This window comes from Phyllobates terribilis, unplaced genomic scaffold (assembly GCF_046119375.1).
Source record: "Phyllobates terribilis strain yellow unplaced genomic scaffold, ASM4611937v1 Scaffold_76__1_contigs__length_6945272, whole genome shotgun sequence".
Classification (NCBI taxonomy): domain Eukaryota; kingdom Metazoa; phylum Chordata; class Amphibia; order Anura; family Dendrobatidae; genus Phyllobates; species Phyllobates terribilis.
The window spans coordinates 3,031,976-3,050,343 of NW_027362836.1; the positions used below are offsets into that span (position 1 = coordinate 3,031,976).

General features: G+C 43.2%; 2 pseudogenes; both read left to right on the forward strand.

Annotated features, from left to right (window-relative positions):
• The first annotated feature begins 6,867 nt into the window (after nt 1–6,867).
• Nucleotides 6,868–6,963, forward strand: LOC141196937 (U2 spliceosomal RNA; annotated as a pseudogene).
• Nucleotides 6,964–7,809: 846 nt separating this feature from the next.
• Nucleotides 7,810–7,927, forward strand: LOC141196934 (U2 spliceosomal RNA; annotated as a pseudogene).
• Nucleotides 7,928–18,368: the final 10,441 nt, after the last annotated feature.

Genomic DNA, 18,368 nt, shown 5'->3' on the forward strand with positions numbered 1-18,368 from the left:
GGGAGCCATGTCATCTGCTGGTGTAGGTCCACTGTGTTTTATCAAGACCAAAGTCAGCGCAGCCGTCTACCAGGAAATTTTAGAGCACTTCATGCTTCCCTCTGCTTTTTGGAGATGGAAATGTCATTCTCCAGCAGGACTTGGCCCCTGTCCACACTGCCAAAAGTACCAATACCTGGTTTACACACAACAGTATCACTGTGCTTGATTGGCCAGTAAACTCGCCTGACCTTAACCCCATAGAGAATCTATTATAGAGAATCTATGGGGTATTGTCAAGAGGAAGATGAGAGACACCAGACCCAACAATGCAGACGAGCTGAAGGCTGCTATCAAAGCAACCTGGGCTTCCATAACACCTCAGCAGTGTCACAGGCTGATCACCTCCATGCCACATTGCCGCATTGATGCAGTAATTGATGCAAAAGGAGCCCCGACCAAGTATTGAGTGCATTTACTGAACATACATTTCAGTAGGACAACATTTCGGGTTTTAAAATAATTTTTCAAGCTGTTATAAAAGTATTCTAATTTACTGAGATAATAACTTTTGTGTTTTCATTGGCTGTAAGCCATAATCATCAACATTAACAGAAATAAACACTTGAAATAGATCCCTCTGTGTGTAATGACTCTATATAATATAGGAGTTTCAATTTTTGTACTGAAAACTGAAATAAAGTAACTTTTTGATGATATTCTAATTTAGTGAGATGCCCCTGTGTGTAATAATCTTTGCTTCGCTTAGGATCTGCATGGAATTTGAGAAAATCAAGGAACAAGCGTTAAAGGCTCCTGAAACTAATGAAGATGTAATAGAGGAGATTGCGCTTGTGGAGCAGGCGAAGAATAAAAGCCTGGTAGAGCTAAAGTCCCGAATTGCTGTACTTACGTCCCTGGGTATAATTAGTGTAAAACATAATATATAGGATTATTCCGATATTTCTTGTGTCCTGGTTTATATGTATTTTTCCATATATAGGTCATGTCATACTAGCTATACTTACCAGTCCCCCTCCAGGTTTCAGTGATCAGATCCCCAACATGATCATGTGATTGCTGCAGCCTATCAGTGACTACGGTGGTAACCTGCTACAGCCAGTGATTGGCTACAGAAATCACATGTCCACATAGAGCAGGAAGAACACAAACTGATGGAGGGAACTGGAGTTGTGGAGCATCAGTATAATTTTATAACCTAAGTTTTTGGAAAAAATATAATTGGTGCAACCCCTGTGATTGTAGATGCTAGATACATTAATACATAGTGAGTTTCATTTTTTTAATTTTAGGAGTGTCAGCGGAGGATGAGTTATCTTCTAGATGTTCATTTATTTGTACCTGAAGATATCATCCTGAACTCAACAGTGTTACTGTGGCCAAAAAATATCAACCCAGTGTTTGATGAAAATGGCCAGGTATGTGGGCTCATTTCTGAAAATGGGGTCTCGGGTGCCAGCCCCAATGAAGCAGCAGCCCCCTGCAGTGTCCAGGTAATTAAACGGGGCGCTCTGGGAGCGTTTTTTGATAACTGTTCCTTTCTAAAAGCTGATTGAAAACGCCAAGTGTAAAGGAGAGGGCGAGCTGCTGGGGAAAAGAGAGAAACTTATGCTGGAACTGGAGAAACTTTTGCGTCGGATGGAAGAATTTGCAGAGTACTCTGAGCTGGATATGATGCAGCAGGTATGATAGTCACAGGCTGTGTTATAGTTTTCCCTCTTCTTATTTTCATTACTTTAAGACTCTTTTCATATTTGTACAGATCCTTTTTACCCAAAACGCATCATGGTTGTCGTGAACGATAATTTTTTTGTGCAACACAAAAGATCATTTCACCCGACGATCAAGTGTTTGGCCATTCGTCGGTGATTGGCAGCCTATTTATACTGCACAATTATCCTTAAACGAGCGTTCCTGGGAAGTAGTTATAAAATGCTCCCTAACTCCGGTTTGGAGTTGCATTAGGCTTTTTTTATGTTGTTTCTTTTGGGGGGGTTTCTATCCCTTTTTAAAGGCAAGAATCAAGAATATTGAGACTACAGCCAATAGTGTAACCTGAAGCTTCAATGCAAAATCTCCATTAGGGCCCCCAACTATTGCAGGTCTTTAATAGTAGTGATCTTCTCATATGAGTCAAAGAGACCTTTTGAGCCCCCCTTAGCTCCAGATGCAACTGCAACCCCTGCACGCACTGTAGTTACGCCCTTGACTGCAGCATTATTTTTGCTATGCAAAAAAAAACTATGAAAAAAACATAAACCCGACTGACCACCATTATCAGCCAGAACAGTCTTTATAGAGGCAGTCCCTAGTGCTTAACCTGAAGTGCAGTCAAACAAAGGCAGGTCAGAGGCAGTCGTCACACCTGAGCACTGGCGTATGAAAGCGTCCACTAGGCCTGAAACGCGTTGCATCCAATAGGCCTGAAACGCATTGCGTCCAATAGGCCTGAAACACGTTGCGTCCAATAGGCCTGAAACGCATTGCGTCCAATAGGCCTGAAACGAGTTGTTCCAATAGGCCTGAAACGCGTTGCGTCCAATAGGCCTAAAAATCGTTGCGTCCAATAGGCCTGAAAATCGTTGCGTCCAATAGGCCTGAAATACATTGCGTCCAATAGGCCTGAAATGCATTGCGTCCAATAGTCCTGAAATGCATTGCGTCCAATAGGCCTGAAATGCATTGCGTCCAATAGGCCTGAAATGCGTTGCGTCCAATAGGCCTGAAACGCATTGCGTCCAGTAGGCCTGAAACGCGTTGCGTCCAATAGGCCTGAAACGATTTGTGTCCAATAGACCTGAAAGGCCTGAAAGTTACAACTCTGACATCAGCTGTCTATAAAGTGGAGCATATAGGAGTCTGTATTCTGCAAATGAGAAGTAAAGTTCACCGGTGAGAAGTCAGTCTCATACTGTAACTTGTGAATGTCTAACTCATTTTCTTTAATGGAGGCAGTCCGGTTAACCCTTTACTTATCTGTGTTTATTGTGCCTGGTTTCAGTAAGTGACAGATGTGAGGACTGTACAGAAGCGAATAGCAGACGCAGAGGAGGCGGTGGCTTATATTAACAAAGAAGAAGCACTGTATAAATGGGACCTTACAACATACCCTCAGCTGGATTCTTCAAAAGTCAACATCGAACCTTACCAGAAACTTTTTGCACTGATTTACAAATGGCAAAAAACTGAAAAAAAAGTATGTGCACCCCATTGGGGAATTCTGAGTTAACTCTTGGCATGCCGTTATTTATTAACACCAGACGTGATCTGAAGTGGAGAGTAAATGGCGCATTTAAACAAGCTGATGATCATTCCCAATTATCAGCCCGTGTAAATGTGCCAGTAATCACCCGATGAACAAGCAAAACACTAATTCGTTGGGAACGAATCATTTATGGCAGCAAAAATCATCTTTATCTACAGCACTTCGCCCCTTGTAACGTTATAGGGACAAAGTATATCTAATAACCAATCGTTCTGTCCCCATCACTGTTCTTCGGTCCTGGAAATAACCAAGCGCCAAAAGTCTTGCATATATTACAAGGGGATTATGTGTTATTAAAGGGCTGTCCGGCCTTGGGGCACAAGTCTGCAGTCACTCCATGTGACTGCAGTCATGTGAATCCTCACAGCATGTGTACTGTGCGCGTTATAAGGATTCTCCAGCATCGGGAGCACAGGCGTGTGACAGCAAGTATGTGATTTGCATATATACGGTCACATCCCAACTAGACATATCCGGCCTTGCTCAATGCAGGCACATTGAGTGGAGCCAGACACGTCTAGTCGGAATGTGGTCTGAAGTATGCAAATCACATACTTGTGGTCACATAACAGCCCGTTCCCGGCACCGGAAAATCCTCGCAGTGAAGAATTTAAAAGTCTGCAGTTACATAGACTGTAGACTTGTACCCCAAGGCCGGACAATCCCTTCTGCAAAATAGGAGATAAATGTATGATCGGTAGGGGTCCTCCAGTAATCCTGAGGACAGAGGTTCCAAAGTCTGCTGTGTGAATGGAGTGATCGTGCGCATGCATAGCCAGTGCTCCATTCATGTCTATGGGAGCAGTCATGCGCATGCATAGCCATCACTCCCATAGATGCACACATGCTTCATTCACAAAGCTGTATCTAGGACCACCGCTTTCAAAACTGCTGGAGGCTGCAGCAGTCGGACTCCCAGTGATCAGACATTTATCAACAACCTTGTGGATAGGTGATTAAACATTATTTATGGGACAACCATAGCCATAGATGTAGAAGAGAAAAAAAGCAGAATAAACAGTAATAGATGAGCTAAAAACATGAAATTTATCAAAATATGTCTTGAAAAATCTCACGCTTCCAGGTGGATCGACGGCGCTTTCCTTGACCTGAACGGAGAAAGCATGGAAGCCGAAGTGGATGAATTCTTCCGAGAGGTCTACAAGATGATGAAACTGTTTCAGCAGAAGCAGAAGACGTTAGAAGAGGAGAAGAAAAAGGCGGCTCAACACCGGACACTGTCTGAAGATAAGGATTCGGTGGACGAGGAAAAGAAGGAAAGCCGCATAGTTCTCATGTGTTCTGCCATCACCGAGCAAATCAAGGCTTTTAAGGTTGATGCATCATATAATGGATATATCAGTAATCTGGGCCAGGTTTGCTGGAGCGCGCTGTTACCTCCCAATCCCAGCCAACTTTAGCACAGTGGTTACTATCGAGACAGCAGCGGTGGTCGGTCTCCTAGGCAACGATCTGTAAACAAAAGAAAAGTCTTAATATCTCAAGAACGGCTGCAAATGTCAAGAAGCAGTAAATTGCAAAAGTGCAGGTTTTTACAATATCTATGAAGATGGGAATAACCCTTTAATTCATTTTTGTAGCCGTAATCCCGGGACACTGATTATGATTGACTCCTTTTCAGGAATATATCCCTCTGGTGAGCATCCTTTGCAACCCATGCCCCTCCTATATATCCATCCTGGCCTCCATGTGTCCAGCCTGCCCCCCTTCATATATCCATTCTGTCCCATATATCTATATATATCTATATCTATATCATATATATATAACAGTTTTGATTTATATATATCCATCCTAGCCCCCCATATATGCATCCCACCCCACCCCATATATCTATCCAGGTCCCCACGTGTCCAGCTTGCCCCCCTTCACCTCCATGCGTCCATCCAGGTCCCCACGTGTCCAGCTTGCCCCCCTTCACCTCCATGCGTCCATCCAGGTCCCCACGTGTCCAGCCTGCCCCCCCTTCAGCCCCATGCGTCCATCCAGGTCCCACGTGTCCAGTCTGCCCCCCCTTCAGCCCCATGCGTCCATCCAGGTCCCCACGTGTCCAGCCTGCCCCGCTTCAGCCCCATGCGTCCATCCAGGTCCCCACGTGTCCAGCCTGCCCCCCCTTCAGCCTCATGCGTCCATCCAGGTCGCCACGTGTCCAGCCTGCCCCCCCTTCAGCCCCATGCATCCATCCAGGTACCCACGTGTTCAGCCTGCCCCCCCTTCAGCCCCATGCATCCATCCAGGTCCCCACATGTCCAGCCTGCCCCCCCTTCAGCCCCATGCATCCATCCAGGTACCCACGTGTCCAGCCTGCCCCCCCTTCAGCCCCATGCATCCATCCAGGTCCCCACATGTCCAGCCTGCCCCCCCTTCAGTCCCATGCGTCCATCCATGTCCCCACATGTCCAGCCTGCCCCCCCTTCAGCTCCATGTGTCCATCCATGTCCCCACGTGTCCATCCTGACCCCCCTTCAGCCCCATGCGTCCATCCATGTCCCCATGTGTCCATCCTGACCCCCCTTCAGCCCCATGCGTCCATCCATGCATCCTGGGTAGGTGTTTATGCCCCTGCATCCATCCATCCTGGGTAGGTGTAAATGCCCCTCCAGCCATCCATCCTGGGTAGATGTATATGCTTTTCCATTCATCCATCCATCCTGGGTAGGTGTATATGCTTTTCCATTCATCCATCCATCCTGGGTAGGTGTATATGCCCCTCCATCCATCCATCCATCCATCCATCCAATCTATCTATCTTTCTATCCCTTCCTTTCTGAGATAAGCTGCAATAATGCATTTGTCCTTTGCTACACCTTTGCACATACACCATATACCTAGTCAGTGGCCTTGTTATCAGCTGCTACTCTTTTAATTCAACTGTCCCATCAGGTGGGTGTTGCTGAGTACCACGCATTTAAAAAAAATGTGGGGCCGTTGCGATTTCTTTAGTGAAATGCTGGCTCCCTCTGGTGGAGCACTGACTTCTTTAATTTTCTATCTATGGATGAAAAAAAGATAAAAAAAAGTTTGGTCTGAGATGTTGTTTTAAAGTGCTACCTATGTCTGTCAATCAGAGCATCCTATTGGTTTTCACCCAAGCAGATAGATTGCTTGCAATAGATGTAATGAGTGAATGGAACAATGGAATAATGCAAGAGAATGGGACAATGGAACAATGGAATAATGCTAGAATGGAAGAATGGAACATCATTGCACATGTCATAATGGGCTCCTAGCCTTTATCTGGCTGTGCTTCGGCAGTCAGCTACAGTCTGCAGGGAGCCTGCAGACTAGGAAGAAGGTCGACCGCTGCTTGTTTGTTCACTAATTAGTTATCCTCTCCCCATCCCCTTGTCTGCAGGTGCATGGGACATTGGGGGGGAGGGGAGAATGTTTGAAAATAGGCAGACTCATGCAGATTAAAAATGCATGCGTGGGCTGCAGCTGCAACAAGCAGTAAAGTTGTCGGTTTTAAGATGTCTATTGATGAACAACATGTCCTCCTAAGGGGAGTCTTTGTCCCTATCCCTACAATGGGTGCATTCTTGAAGCCAGGGTGCAGTCATAGGCCAAAACCAATTCAGGTTATCTCTTCTTGGCCTTTTGGCTAACATCAAGTGTAGTATCTGTTCTCATTTAGTATATGTGCTTTGCTTTTACCAATATATTGTATTGTAATGTAATGTTATCTATCTATCTATCTACCCCTTCCTTCCTGAGATAAGCTGCAATAATGCATTTGTCCTTTGCTACCCCGTTGCACATACACCATATACCTAGTCAGTGGCCTTGTTATCAGCTGCTACTCTTTTAATTCAACTGTCCCATCAGTTGGGTGTTGCTGAGTCCCACGCATTTAAAAAAAATGTGTGGGCCGTTACGATTTCTTTAGTGAAATGCTGGCTCCCTCTGGTGGAGCACTGACTTTTTTAATTTTCTATCTGTGGATGAAAAAAAGATAAAAAAAAGTTTGGTCTGAGATGTTGTTTTAAAGTGCTACCTATGTCTGTCAATCAGAGCATCCTATTGGTTTTCACCCAGGCAGATAGATTGCTTGCAATAGATGTAATGAGTGAATGGAACAATGGAATAATGCAAGAGAATGGGACAATGGAACAATGGAATAATGCAAGAATGGAAGAATGGAACATCATTGCACGTGTCATAATGGGCTCCTGGCCTTTATCTGGCTGTGCTGCTGCAGTCAGCTACAGTCTGCAGGGAGCCTGCAGACTAGGAAGGAGGTGGACCGCTGCTTGTTTGTTCACTAATTAGTTATCCTCTCCCCATCCCCTTGTCTGCAGGTGCATGGGACATTGGGGGGAGGGGAGAATGTTTGAAAATAGGCAGACTCATGCAGATTAAAAATGCATGTGTGGGCTGCAGCTGCAACAAGCAGTAAAGTTGTGGGTTTTAAGGTGACTATTGATGAACAACATGTCCTCCTAAGGGGAGTCTTTGTCCCTATCCCTACAATGGGTGCCTTCTTGAAGCCAGGGTGCAGTCATAGGCCAAAACGAATTCAGGTTATCGCTTCTCGGCCTTTTGGCTAACATCAAGTGTAGTATCTGTTCTCATTTAGTATATGTGCTTAGCTTTTACCAATATATTGCATTGCAATGTTATCTATCTAACTATCTATCTATCGATCTATCTATCTATCTATCTATCTTCCCGGCTGCTTGTTTTCCCTCTATCCACACCCTCCTCTTCTTTGATTGACAGCTCTGGCTTCATAGAACCAGAGAAAGAAGGAGACAGAGGTAAAACAAGCAGGTGGGAAGGTGTATATAAAGGATTGGCCCACGCCGTGATCCACGGAGCGCTTGTACTTGGTTTCAACAGTCATTCTGTGCTGACAGTCCCTTTAAAATCAGTGTTTCCCAAACTTCAGTCCTCACGGCCCCCCACAGGTCATGTCTTCAGGATTTCCATAGTATTGCACAGGTGAGAGAATTCCTGATTCCTTGATGATACTTTCATCACATGTGTAATACTGAGGAAATCCTGAAAACCTGACCTGTTGGGGGCCATGAGGACTGGAGTTTGGGAAACACTGCTTTAAATGGAGCGGTGCTGCAGTTTTATTATTCAGCAATTAGCAGGATCCCCCAACAATTTCTTAAGCAATGAGAAAATGCAGTCCCTAATGATGTCCTCTGACAATAAGCGGATCACGGACAGCAGATGCATTGGGTTCTGCATTTCTTGGAGAATGGGTTGGGGCAGCTTCTGTCTTCTCAGTGATACAATCAGGAAGGAGATGCAGCGTGAGACAATCCCTGTCTACATCTTTGATCTGATCATCAATACAGAGGGCTGATTGGTGAAGACAGAGGGAAAGGCTAATAAAATTATTAAAAAAAAACTTAGTTTTTCGGCTGCCACTTCCTCTGGGGTCAGTATGCCAACCTCATTGACTTCATAGCACTTGCCAGAGTGGGCAGACACGATTTATTGCCTTTACACACGTCACCTCCACACAGGGCGATGCTGCTACGACGCCTCTGTAGTGATCAAACGTTGAGTCAAACAGCAGGGCTTTAAGAGGGCTGCCCTTTTCAATCTTGGGACTAAAACACAAAAATAAGACATCCTGTTAAAGGGGATAAAGGTAAGTAAACCGCGTTCAGTCCAGAGTGATGAATTCCAAAAGACAAAGTTTATTCCGCCATCACATAACGTTTCGACCTGTTATAGGTCTTTATCAAGTATATACAAAGACATAGAGGGATACTGATCCCCTTTAAGGAAAATCAGTGGCCAGAACCCTTTAAATTCCCCTTAAATGGTCCAAAACTGAAACTGTGGGAACAATATAATCCACTTAGGGTTCAAACTTACAGTCAAGGGTTTGATAAAATTATCTACACCCTTGTGTCTCCAGAAAGCATAGCGTACGTTCACGTGCTGAAAATGCCGACCAGTGCTGGAGTGAGCAGAGGTCCGCAGCTTGTGACACTCCTGCTGTAGTGAAACTACAGATCCCAGCAGACTGACGGTCTCTCATCAAGTTATGCTGGGAGCCGCAGTTTCACAAATAGTGCTAGAGGATCCATGTCAGAAATATGAGGCTGCCACTAGGGTTTCTCCCACAAATATGTAATCGGACGTGGAGCAGATCTGCACGTGGATGAGCCATATTCTCTATCTGTGAACATACTACTCCTTCACTCAGATTCTAAGTGGTTCTGCAGCGCATCTGTGCAGAGCAAGCTGTCAATCAAAATCCGGGCCGGGTTTACAGCCGTCACCCCTGATATAGCGAGAGGTGCTGTGATCCAAGACTGTAGCCGCTCCGTGCACAACGATGAGTGAAGGCCGGCGGCTGCAGGGAGGAAAGAAGTTAATTTTCTCCCGGTACCTACACTATCAATAAGGCGGCCGGGCAGCATTGTAACAATATTTATCTGCAGATTAACCCTATACCTGCAGGTACATAGCATTTTCCAAGGTGACAGGTTCCCTTTAATAAAGAGAAGATGGATAGAGCCGCATTAGTCCGTACTCACGGTGGAAGCCTCCTGACAACTTCTTGAAGAACACTTTCCACATTTGTTCCAAGCTTCCCCGACATCTAATAGAAATAAACAGAGAAATGAATTTCTTAATACAGTTTAGAACTCGGCTACAACGAATCAGAAGAAATGAAACCTGTTTGAAGCTGACAAGCAATCAAGCCCCTCCGTAAGCCACACAGAACATGGCTACTTATGTGATCTGCAGGTGATTAAAGGAACCTGTCATGTTGAAATGGTATAAGATCTGTAGGGGATGTTGTAGAGCAGAGAAGTTGATCAGACTGATAGACATATCTGTGGGAAGAGAGTCAGCAAAACTGGCATTTTATGCAGTGAAAAGTCCTGCCGTATGTACACTAGTCCAGTGGGCGGTCCTACTAAGTGATTGACAGTTCCCTGTATGACCATGCAGGCAAAGATAGCTGTCAATCACTAGTAGGACCGCCCACTGGACTCATCTGTACAAACAGCAGGATTCCACTGAATAAATTGATACAGGAAAAACATCTATCTTTGTACCGTATTAGCCAGTAGATAGAAGAGTATTTAGATTTGAGAGTCCTCAGTGGTTGATACCATCTTTTCCGTTAACCATTAAAAGGTAACAAATTGCAGGCTTTCCAGACTACTCAGGTCTCAGGTCAGCCTGATGAAGAAGCCTGAGTCGTCTGGAAAGCTTGCAATTTGTTACCATCTTTTCAGTTAGCCATTAAAGGTATCAACCACTGAGGACTCTCAAATCTAATGAATAAATTACAATTTATACTGAATCTTCTCCCACAAACCTATATATCGTTCTGCTCAGTTTCTCATGGATAAAACCTGTACATCTGAATGGGGCTTTAATGTTGTTATTACAATCATGTAACCGCAGATCACAAAATCTTTCATATGATCATTTTTTTAACACCTAAAACCCCAATGGATATTTATGTTTACTAAAGGATTCCTTTCCCATTCTTTTGGCAGCTCTTCTTTAGGTATGGACACAGACCGGCATCCGGCATAGAGACATCTGGAGACTTTTCCTTTTTCTGTGATATTGGATAATCTTGTTCATTTCTAACGCTTTAAATCTTTCAAATTCTTTCTGAAAAATGTATCATAAAGGGACTTTCTCAGGTCAGTTTTGCTTGTGGTTGTGTTACCATTATTTGTGCCAAATGTATCAAAGTGTTGCACAATGTTTGATAAATGTTTATGTAGCACTTCCATCTATCTTTATTTATTTTACTCACTTATAAAGCGCCATTAATTTCACAGCACTTTACAGACATTATCATCACTGCCCCCATCGGGGCTCACAATCTACATTCCCTATCAGTATGTCTTTGGAGTGTGGGAGAAAACCGGAGAACCCGGAGGAAACCCACGCAAACACAGGGAGAACATACAAACTTCTTGCAGATGTCGTCCTTGGTGGGATTTGAACCCAGGATCCCAGTGCTGCAAAACAACAATGCTAACCACTGAGCCACTGTGTATCTTTATCCACTTTTAACGTCACCCGTCGTTCTTAGACCTGTGTGGCTTACCAAGCCCAATTTCTAAAAGTGGCAAGAGTGCTGTAAAATAGGAAGCTGCACATTTTTGCGCAAAAATTATGCGTCACAAAAGTTTTTTGCTTTTTTTTAACACCAAAAATTGATGTCAATTCCTCGCTACATTGCCCCTTTTCCAGCCACATTTTGTAGAAAAAAATAAAAAGACAAGGTACAGACAGCGGAGTTAAATTTGCCTACAGGAATGATTTTGATCTGGAGCGCATCGTACCCGGATACAGTCACTAGCGGGAACGTCAAACATCTTCTCAATTTGTTTCTCCACCCTTTCCGGATCTGCATTCTTCAAGTCTATCTAAAAGCAAAAGTATAAATACTAATTATTTATCAAAGCTGGACAACATCTAGAAACCATATAAGAAAACTGGCTTAAAATATAGTGTGAACAAGAGTTTAGGGAGAGATGTACAGCTGGCACTGGCCTATAAAAGGGATTGTGTAATCGTACAAAACTAGCAAAAATGTAAAGCGCCTGGAAAACAAGGAACGTGCAATTTACCTCTTAGTAAAATCCTATGCTTTCTCAAGAACAGAGGAATTTTAATTTCATAATTTTTTAATCAAATAATTTTTATTGAAAAACTCAAACTACAAATATTCCATGTTTCAAATAACATACATGACATAGTAATTCCATAGTAAAAATATGAACAAAGTATCTGAACTTCAATTCCCATAACCCACCCTAAACCCAAATCCCAACACTCCAGAGAGAACCATTTTCAGAGCAGTTCTAGAATAACGGACTATAGCATTCGTAGAAGGGGAAGAAGATAAAAAAGTGACTAACAAAGGGGTAGCAGCGTTTTAATGTTATCATTTACTGCTTGATGCCTGAGCCGGGGAGTGCACGCTGAAAACTGTTGCAGGCTGCTGTAATCACAGGACACAAGCAAACAGCATGGCATTTCCTATCAGCAGGGAGGAAGTAAAGGGCGACAGCAATGAAAGTCTCCTCCTACTCCGCTCCATATTGAAATGAATAGTGTGCATCCTACAAATGAGATGCATACAGCAAACAATTGATTTTCCATACATAGGTTTTGAGTTGACCACTGGATATACACATGTGTATCACTAATTACCAGAACTGGAAATCGAAAAAAAAGAAGAGCAAGTTTGGGGTGAATCCAGCCTTCATTACTGCACAACCGCTCAGAGGGATCGGTACTAGGAACAGCAGGAGTGCCGGCGATGTTCACAGATTTACCTGCTGCGGGACTGAAGGAGTCTGATCGTGCTCAGCTCGAAGCTTTTTACCTTGTTTACGACAGGAATAATTGAAAGCTGTGCTTCAAAGGCCAGGAAGAAGTTTGCCACCGTCTATTAGAAAATAGACAAACTTAGGATAGAAACAATATGAACATATACCCTGCTATAAGTAAGTAAAAAGCAATAGGAAATATATATAATATAGGGTACTTAGTAAACATGTTGTTTGATTAAAAAAAAGGCATCCCACCAGCACCAAGGTGTACCCAGTCAGTTATGTGAAGTATATAATAAAATACACTTTAGTACAATATTAGTATCTTGTCCCTTTAAATCTGCAGCTACTTCTGTCACCATGGTAACTGCATTCATACTCGGCCAATAGGATTGCTCGGTTTGAATTTGAAGAAAAAAAAAAAAAGTTCTATATGGTCAGTTTGTTCCATCTCATCTGAGTGTGAAGACAGACACCTGCGATCAGCGAGATTATAGGTATAAGACGTGATATAATATAACGGACGGAGCCACATCCCATCACACGCACTCAGCGACCACAACTGACAAGAATCAGCACATTTATCAGAGGAGAAGTCATTATTCCCCAACACATGATAAGTGACAACTTCTAGATCTGCTGGGAACCCAACTAATCCCTGCTAGTACCTCCCCGGACCACCGCTCCATTCATTCTCTATGCAGGAGAAAGCGGAGTACAGCGCCCCCCATAGAGAATGAACGGACCGGCGGTTGAACATTTGCACTTCGCTCACTTCTATCTATAAGTGCTGTTCTGCTGATTGGGTCATAGCGGCCAAACCCACCGATCTAAGAGTCATCACCTATCCAGAGATCAGTGAGAACTTGTTCCAACTAGACATCTCCTTTAATTGAAGAGATCACATATCTAACAGCCAATCCTATTCATTCCCAATCTTCCTTGTGCCCAGTAATGCCCCTGGGTATATCGCCAATATGAGCCAATCACCAAACCCTCTGCTGACTGTTCCCCATGTTTTATAGATTTTGGATACGTTTCTACAAGAGAAGATATCAGCGGCCTCCATGGGGATGGGTTACTCTGCCAGCGATGGAGCAGGTAGTATCCACCAGCCGGTGATATCTCACCTTCCTCCATATTCTGCTGTTACATGCGTTTCTTCAGCTTTACCTCTTCCCAACAGAACCAATTGATGTTTTTTCTGTTTTTTCCTTCGCTTTTTCCAAGGGCTATAACTTTTTCATGTCTGTCCACATAGTGTGAGGTCTTGTTATTTTGTAGGATGAGCGGTACTTATAAATCCCACCATTCATTTACCACATAGTACTAGAAAACGGGGAAAAAGTCCAAGTGCAGTAAAAGTGCGAGGAAAAAAAAAGCCTGACCCTGTTTTTCTGGGAACGGTTTTAACGGCGCACATAGTGTGGTGAAAATGACCTGGTAATAGGATCCTACTCCTCAGTGTGATTACAGCATGACCAAACTTCTCCAATAGTTTTGGCAAAAGAAAAAAACTTATTTTTGATGGTGTCACCATTTTTTCTGAGACCCGTAACATTTTCGTTTTTCGGGTTGATGGAGCTGTGTGGGGCTTATTTTTTGAAGGGCAAGAGGACTTTATTGATAACATTTTGGGACACATATGACATGGTCATCGCTTCTTACAGGATTTTCTGTAGTATTGTGGCGAACGAAAAAAATGTAATTTTGTCTTTTTGAATTTTTTTCTGTGTTCACTGATCGTTTGTTTTTTATATTTGGATAGATTGTATTTCTCTGAAAGAGACCATACCACAAATGTGTATATTTTTATTATCTTTATTTTTAGTGGGAGGTGAGCTGAACGTGTGGGGTTTTAATATTTTAAACTTTTTTTATTTTTTTTAATTTTCACTGCATTTGTATACATTATCTGATTGCTTGTGCTATATACAGCGATACCACAGTAATGCTCCATATAGCAAAATCACGGTCTTCTTTACAGCCCAAATGAAGCTTTATGATGACAGGCACGGAGGCTTCAGCAGACCCCCGGATGTCATAGCAGTCCATCTGCGCCCTGTGATCGCGTCACAGGAGCGCCGGTGGGCGCATGGAACGATGCGACCCAATGCCGGTGCACTGTTAATGCTGCTGTTAGTGATTGACAGCAGCACTGAACAGGTTAACAGTGGTGGGCAGATCTTCGCTCCACTCGCAGCTCTTAGAGGCAGGTCCTGGTTGTTTGTTACAGCCATTATCTGCCATGTACGGGGCGAGCTGACTCTGCTCCATACACCCGCTACTGACTTATACCATACACGTACGGCAGATGTTGGTAAGGAGTTAAAGCGGTTGTCCAGATTTGGGGTCATTTGTTTTTTTTACTTTAATGCAAGTATTTGGGGCTAAAATTGATTTCTGTAATTGAGTTTCATTAAAAATGTTGCCTTCTGTAGCATCTGTGCTGCACTGTCTATTCCTGGCTGCAAAATTAGCTAACTGAGAATCTATCAGTGAGCTCCTTCTGACAGTCTTAAGGAGGATCATTTGTGGCCTGCTGGAGGTCATTTTGCAGGGCTCTGGCAGTGCTCCTCCTGTTCCTCCTTGCACAAAGGCGGAGGTAGCGGTCCTGCTGCTGGGTTGTTGCCCTCCTACGGCCCCCCTCCATGTCTCCTGGTAGCGTCTCCAGCCTCTGAACACTACGCTGAGACACAGCAAACCTCGTTGCCACAGCTCTCACTGATGAGCCATCTTGGATGAGCTGCACTACCTGAGCATCTTCTGTGGATTGTAGAGTCCGTCTCATGCTACCACGAGTGTGAAAGCACAACCAACATTCAAAAGTGACCAAAACATCAGCCAGAAAGCATTGGTACTGAGATGTGGCCTGTGGTCCCCACCTGCAGAACCACTCCTTTATTGAGGGTGTCTTGATAATTGCCAATAATTTCCATCTATTGTCTATTCCATTTGGACAACAGCATGTGAAATTGATTGTCAATCAGTGTTGTTTCCTAAGTGGACAGTTTGATTTCACAGAAGTTTGTTTTACCTGGAGTTATATTCTGTTGTTTAAGTGTTCCCTTTATTTTTTGAGCAGTGTACATAAAAAAATTACTGCAGCTTTAATGCTATTTATTACATCTCAGGTAACTGTGACTAACTATACAGCATCAAAAATACCAAAAAGCTTAAATCTCCAATGGAAGCCAATAGCACCAGTGAGAACACGGCATAAGCGTAATCCAAAGGAAGAGGGGGACATTATTCACTCCAGTTTGCTGCGGCCCCTCGGGAGTATAGGTTGCTGCACGGTAGTCTGCATTCTGTGTAAAACAGGAAAAACACTTTTACTTAGCGGGATGAGGTCAGTAATGGCGCTCTGTCAGTTGAGGGTTGCGTTTCCTGAGGACAGAAGAGGACAGAAGAGGACAGAAGAGGACAGAAGAGGACAGAAGAGGACAGAAGAGGACAGAAGAGGACACAACAATCGATCCTACAACATAAAGGAAGAAGCAGAACAACATCTGCCATTACATCAAAAGGTATTTGAGAGGAAAGAGGAACACCATGTGGACCATCCTGCTGGGACCTCTCTGCCGATATCATCATACGGCAATACCGGCTGGTAAGTAGAAATCCACCAAAGTAATAATAGCAGGATAGTAGTAATCTAGAGGTAGTATATCAGTATTAGTGTAATTTGAGTAATAATACTAGTGATAATAGTAAGAAAGTAATAAAATAACAGTAGTAATAGTAGTAGGTAGAATAACAGTGTGATCCAGGGTTCTAGGACTGATCGCCTTTTCTCGGGGTCAAGAAGGAATTTTTCCGCTGTGACACAAATTGACTGAAGGTGTCCTGAGGTTTTTGCCTTCTTTTGGATCAACACTGTAGGTATAGGGTAGTATTAGTAGTAATAGGAAAGAAGAATAATACCGTAATAAGATAGCAGGTTATTATTATTAATAATAAATATAAACTAGTTATATCTATAGAAAGAACAAAGAGTAAATAAAAATAATTATAGACGTAGTTCAATCAATACTGTAATATTAAATAGTTATAGAAAAATTAGAGTAGTACTTTAATAAGAAAGCAGGACATAAGACAAAATATATAAAAAAAATTATATTAAAAACTGTAGAAGTACATTTAGTACAGCAATAGTAATTACATAACTAGTAACATAATTAGGTTTGATCCAGGGTTCTAGGACTGATCGTCTTTTCTCGGGGTCAAGAAGGACTTTTTCCCCTGTAACACAAATTGGCTGAAGGTGTCCTGGGTTTTTTGCCTTCTTCTGGATCAACACTGTAGGTATAGGGCAGTATTAGTAGTGATAGGAAAGAAGAATAATACTGTAATAACATAGCACAATGTTAATAATAACCATCTCAAATATTTAGATTTATAAAAACAAATTAAAATAACTCCAGTAGTACAATAATTAGCGTAATATTATATAACTTGTAATAATATTATTAGGTTTGATCCAGGGTCCTAGGACTGATCGCCTTTTCCATAGGTCAAGAAGGATTTTTTTCCCCTAGGAAACATATTGGCGTTAGGTGTCCTGGGGTTTTTGCCTACTTCTGGATCAACAGCTTTAGGCAAAGGGATTTTAGTAATACCATTATTAGAATCACAAGTATAATAAAAAAAATTTAATTAAATTTTTTTAATTAGTGTTATAACAGTTACAATTAATTGCATTATTGAAATAATAATAAGTAGTAAAAATGGTGGTAATAATAATACAAAAAACTAGTCCCAGTTACTAAGTTAGTGTAGTGTTAGTGTAGGGACCCATCTGAAGAGGTCGCCTTGACGTTGGCAGATGGGCTCGCACAATTTGCTCAAAATGTGCGCTAAGAACCTCATATTTCTATGTATAGGAGATCTAGCAGTAATTCCATTCAGGAGATAGATATCTGTGTACACACACACACTTTGTTATATAATTTTGTGCAGCACACAGTGCAGGGATACAGGTACAGGGCGAGAGTGTTACAGTGATATTATAACTCGGCCTAAAGGATAAAATGCTGATAACTACAGATCCTGGAAACACATCCGAAACTAGACCTTGTAAGTAACTGGTTCCCAGCTAGTGGTGAATATGTACAGGGCAGTCTGGTACCAAGACCCGCTCTATAGGACACATTATCATCAGGCAGGTCCTGTCAGGGTTCTTACAAGATCGGCGGCAGAAGTGTGGCTGTATAACACAGTCCTGCTCCAGCCACCGACAGTGGAGCCAACCCGGATCCTGGCAGCTTAATCCACTGTATGACACAGTAGGGGGCTTCCACAGCATTTAGGCACTTTAGACAGGAGAGGGAGGCGCGATCATGGTGCTGATGAGTTTCTATGGCAGCCGAGATCTAACAATGGACCCCATGACGGCCATCTTACTGCTCCTATTAGACCCCGGCTGAGGAAAGGTCTATGAGGACACCGGTCAGACTTATGTCGCCTGCTCTGCACATATTAGAAATGCCTAGGGCTGATTAGTTTGCCATTTGTAAATCTGATCCAGCAGTGCTGGGCTACCACTGACGTGATCAGGGCTATTGAGCTCCTAGATTGGGCAGAGGAGCTCAGTCTTCAGCAGGAGCTGGCCGAGGAGAGCGGAGCAACTTGCATGGGGCTGCTGCACAAGAAGTAACTCAAAAGGTGGAGATTTACCCGGAGACGTGGTGCCCGGGCTGTGATCTGCTGTGCAGGCTGCATAGACGATGCCTCCTAGGACCCGAACTTCACCCCTAACAGGCACAGTAGAGCTCGGACCGACAAGTTCTTTTGCA